The following is a 6,000-nucleotide window of genomic DNA, read 5'->3' as shown; positions in this document are numbered from 1 at the left end:
TGTGAGAAAAATTTCTACTCACCAGTGAAATATAGGTTTTTAGCAAATGATGGATCGAAATTTTAATTTGACGTATAGTTCTGAATTACCTATAGTGACAACTCTGTGTATTACGATATTCCTCTACTCTCAACCGTGTAATTCTAATTGAATTGAATTGAATAAGTTTTACTGTCGAGTGGAAAAATATCGTAACACACTTGTCGCAGTGATGACTTCTATATTTTTCTATTTTTCTATTTGACTAGGACAGCAGTCATAATTTTCTTATTAAGCATTGATTCCTGAAATGTTGAAAAATGTTTTGAATTTCTTGAATTTTATTCAAGCTGACTGTGTTGTCTCAAATAGTTTTGTGTAATTTTCTGGTAAGTTTTAGGCAAAGCATATTTAAATATAACCGTATTCTATTTTTATTTTACTATAGTGGTGATTAAAATTTACATTTGGTGTCGTTTCTATTTATTCAAAAAGGTGTGTATTTATATTTTAGGTGATTCTCAAGACAATGACATGCTCGCTTTACGTAATATGTAGTTCAGTACACCAGATATGGCTACATTCTGTACTTTATGAATGAAACCAGGTTGATGGCATTCACATTGTACACACAGCAATCTGAATGGCTTATATAACGCAGGAGTCAGCGGTAGCGATCCAATGTTTTGGTACGGATTCAAGCAATACACTGGCTTAAAGAAAGCTTCAATGAAAATAAAAAAAGAAATAAAGAGTACATGTTTCATAATAGATTTTTCAGATATAGATATCTTTCGTACCTTTTCTAGAATTATATAACGTGAACAATTATTTGTAATAATATCGATATACGTTTTATTGTATTTCCTGTCATGATTTCCTTAATAGAGGATTGCAGCTCACAAGAAAGCTATTAAGCAAGCAATTCCAAACGATGCAGTTGAAAATCACCTCCGTAAATATTAAGGACGCCATCACGAGTTGCATGTCTGTTATGGAATAACCGTTTCACAGATGATATCGGATATGTTTCTGATGTTGTCGTAACTACAATCCCCTTCCCTTTTCATGAATTTGACCTACCAAATTAGACTATTTACCGGAGTTATAGTAACACGAGCAACACGAATAATGCCACGTGTGGAGCATGATCTGCCTACCCCTCCGCAGGACCTGAGATCATCCCCAGTTTTTAGTTTGGTTTGTGTTGCTTATTCTTTAGTTTTCTATATTGTGTCTTGTGTATTATTATTTGTCTGTTTGTCTTTTTTTTTTTTTTTTTTAGCTCTAACGTTGTCAGTTTAATTTCGATTTATGAGTTTGACTGTCCCTTTGGTATCTTTCGCCCCTCTTTTTCAATTTGTGCATTTGATTTTTTATATTTAACATACTACCATCAATTAACATATTTTCGCGGATACTTTATTTTCTTTCGAGTCCCCTGTGCGGCAATTGAACTCACGATTGTTCAAATTTGAGGTAGACAATAAGTAAAGATCCAGGCTTTACATATTTTCGAACATTTATATTCGCGTTATTTATCTAGTGGCGAAATCGAAAAAAACAAATAAACTGTGAAAATTAGTTGGTTTACATTTCTTCTTTCATACTAACGTCGTAGTTTGATTATGACAGGAAGAAAATATCTCCTCTAATATTTTTTAGTTGTTCTTTTATGTAATATGTTATAATATTGACGCCTGTTATTTCCTAATCGTAAGAAGGATGTCAAAAAAGTAATGTATGCGCTTGGTGAAATAAAATGTCGAATATTTTTCGCTTTTCGATTATTGAATTTCAGAATAGATTATAATGTGTTTATATATGTGGTTTTGAAAAAAAATGTAAGTTAGTTCTAGTGAAAATTTCATAGATATTCTATGTGAGTCACAAGAAAATGGATAAACCTAAAATGAAAAGGACAGAACACAAGTGGCAAGAAACCAAATAAACGACAATCGAATAGTACTCATTGATAGTAATAGTGTAAACAAAAGCAAGACTCTTAAATCTACTGACAATCCAATCAAATCTATTTTAACCATGTGGATACCAAATACTCCTGTTTATTAATCTCCAAAACGTCTTACAAGCATCGCCAACTTCATCAACCATAGGTTTCTATCCTTGAACCTCACTAAATACTTACATGCAGCCAATAATTCACTCGACTATGAATCTAACTGTTGTAGATGACGGACGGAAACTTGATCATTTAACCAAAACTAGAGGCTCTAAAGAGCCTGTGTCGCTCGCCTTGGTCTATGTGAATATTAAACAAAGGAAGAAGATGGATTCATGACAAAATTGTGTTTTGGTGATGATAATGTGTTTGTACATCTTACTTTACTGAACATTCTTGCTGCTTACAATTATCTCTATCTATAATGAACTTGGCCCAGTAGTTTCAGTAAAAAATGTTTGTAAAAATTTACAAATTTTATGAAAATTGTTAAAAATTGACTATAAAGGACAATAACTCCTTAGGGGGTCAATTGACCATTTCAGTCATGTTGACTTATTTGTAAATCTTACTTTGCTGTACATTATTGCTGTTTAAAGTTTATCTCTATCTATAATAATATTCAAGATGATAACCAAAAACAGTAAAAATTTCCTTAAAATTACCAATTTAGGGGCAGCAACCCAACAACGGGTTGTCGGATTCATCTGAAAATTTGTGGGCAGATAGATCTTGACCTGATAAACAATTTTACACCATGTCAGATTTGCTCTAAATGCTTTGGTTTTTGAGTTATAAGCCGAAAACTGCATTTTACCCCTATGTTCTATTTTTAGCCATGGCGGCCATCTTTGTTGGTTGGCCGGGTCACGCCACACATTTTTTAAACAAGTTACCCCTATGATGATTATGGCCAAGTTTAGTTTAATTTGGCGCAGTAGTTTCAGAGAAGAAGATTTTTGTAAAGATTTACGAAAAAATGGTTAAAAATTGACTACAAAAGGCAATAACTCCTAAAGGGGTCAACTGACCATTTCGATCAAGTTCACTTATTTGTAAATCTTACTTTGCTGAACATTATTGCTGTTTACTGTTTATCTCTATCTATAATAATATTCAAGATAATAGCCAAATACAGCAAAAATTCCCCAAAATTACCAGTTGAGGGGCAGCAACCCAATAACGGGTTGTCGGATTCATTTGAAAATTTGAGGGCAGATAGATGTTGACCTGATAAACAATTTTACCACATGTCAGATTTGCTCTAAATGCTTTGGTTTCAAAGATATGAGCCAAAATCTACATTTTACCCCTATGTTCTATTTTTAGCCGTGGCGGCCATCTTGGTTGGTTGGCCGGGTCACGCCACACATTTTTTAAATTAGGTACCCCAATGATGATTTTGGTCAAGTTTGGTTAAATTTGGCCCAGTAGTTTCAGAGGAGAAGATTTTTGTAAAAGTTAACGACGACGGACGACGACGGACGACGGACGACGACGACGGACGATGGACGACGACGACGGACGACGGACGACGACGACGGACGCCGGACGCAAAGTGATGGGAAAAGCTCACTTGGCCCTTCGGGCCAGGTGAGCTAAAAATAGACTTAATACATGTGAAACTATCAAACATTGACAAGCTATCTGAAAAACTTACTAAAATTGATAAATCGGTAACCAGTATGGTCAAAAGTGTCGAATGTATAAATAAACGAGTCGACCAGGTAGAAAAAAAATGAACTTTAACAATGTGACCCATATAGAATGTCAATACAGAATTTGAAAGTAATCAAATGATGTGCGAGAAGTTATAAAAACCTGACTGTGATTCGCTCGGAAAACGAAGAAGCAATTGTAACTACTGCTGGTCTACAAAAAAAGCGCGAAGACCTCAGACCTTATTACTTTTCCCCAGATATCCTTGGGGGATCTAAATATTTGAATGATAAGGATGTAAACAGACTTGAGATCGCAAGAAGCTACATGTGTACTTTGTACGTAAACATTAGAGAATTAAAAATGCAATCGCTTAAATCGATTTAGAACATAGAAACAGGTTAAATTAATTCAAAACCCGAGGGAATCGATCCAACACTTTCAGGAGAAGACATACATGTGTGGATCGACAGGTTAGAGAGCTGTAAATAAAGGCAAAAGTAGTATACCGCTGTTCAAAACTCATAAATCGAAAGAAAAAAACAAATCCGGGTCACAAATCATAACCGAGGGAAACGCATCAAATACAAGAGGAGAACGACGACAAATGGTATCGGTCACACATGGTATCGGTCAACCAATTTGGGTTGATGACCAGACAACTTATGTAGTGTCGATTTCAGTCGTTTTCCACATAAGCCTATTGTTACAGTTACGGTGTCACAATCACACCAAGGTGACAGTTACGGTGTCACAATCACACCACGATGACAGTTATAGTGTCACGATCACGCCATGGTGACAGTTACGGTGTCACAATCACACCACGGTGACAGTTACGGTGTAACAATCACACCACGGTGACAGTTATGGTGTCACGATCACACCACGGTGACAGTAACGGTGTCACAATCACACCACGGTGACAGTTACAGTCCCATGATCACACCACGGTGACAGTTACGGTGTCACGATCACACCACGGTGACATTTACAGTCTCACGATTACACCACGGTGACCGTTACGGTGTCACGATCACACCACGGTGACATTTACAGTCTCACGATTACACCACGGTGACCGTTACGGTGTCACGATCACACCACGGTGACAGAAGTCTTTTTAATTTGAACACAATAATGTCATCGAAAGTCAAAACCGTCAAAATGTAACCAGAACTAGACAAAATTTTGATTTTCATGGTTCCTAATCGTAACTCCGTTTATGAGATCGACTTCTGTACTTTTTTTTCAAATAATATTTTCATCAAATGTGAACCTTTATTTCAAAGTTAAATTATATAGAATTTTAGGACCATTATGACTATTGGTAAACCTGCTGAATACAAAACACCGTCATAGAATTTAAAACGTGAAACATAAACATGGATTGTAAAAGCACTCACAGATATTTGTGTATAAATTGTCATCTTCGAAATTGAATGTCGACTTTTTAAAAGACATTTTAATAATTAAGACCCGCTGTTGAGTATTTTTCACTTATATTTTCTAAATCATCCATGTTCACTTTTCAAATTAATGTTTTTATTGTTAAATTGAATTGCTTTCATTGTATTATATTTTATGATAAATTAGAAATTCAAATGTGTGTGGCGTTGTTTTTGTTGGGTATAACCTAAATACTTTTTCCTTACCTGAGACAGTTTTAAATATTTATTCATTTGAGACATATTTGTTAACAAAAAATTCATATTTATTCATAAAATTTAGCTTGTTACAAATCACATCAAGAGTCCAACATTCTCATAATTAGTTGATGTATATGTAGTTAGGGTCTGTATGGTATGGCTATGAGGCCCTTCAATTACGTATTATTTATTGTTGTAGGCCATTTTTCTTTATTCTTTATAATTTTTGTTCATATTCTCTATTCTTCATAATTAAGCACATCATTATTATCTTTTCTTTATTTTTTAGATTCATTTTTCTCTATTCTTTATTTTTTAGATTCATTTTTCTCTATTCTGTATTTTTTAGATTAATTTTTCTTTATTTTTTAGATTAATTTTTCTTTATTTTTTAGATTCATTTTTCTCTATTCTATATTTTTTAGATTAATTTTTCTCTATTCTATATTTTTTAGATTCATTTTTCTCTATTCTGTATTTTTTCTTTATTTTTTAGATTAATTTTTCTTTATTTTTTGGATTAATTTTTCTCTATTCTATATTTTTTAGATTCATTTTTCTCTATTCTGTATTTTTTAGATTCATTTTTCTCTATTCTGTATTTTTTAGATTCATTTTTCTTTATTTTTTAGATTAATTTTTCTTTATTTTTTAGATTCATTTTTCTCTATTCTATATTTTTTAGATTCATTTTTCTCTATTCTATATTTTTTAGATTCATTTTTCTCTATTCTATATTTTTTAGATTCA

This window comes from Mytilus edulis, chromosome 2 (assembly GCF_963676685.1).
Source record: "Mytilus edulis chromosome 2, xbMytEdul2.2, whole genome shotgun sequence".
In the NCBI taxonomy this organism is placed as follows: Eukaryota; Metazoa; Mollusca; class Bivalvia; order Mytilida; family Mytilidae; genus Mytilus; species Mytilus edulis.
Note: the sequence above shows the minus strand (reverse complement) of the source record.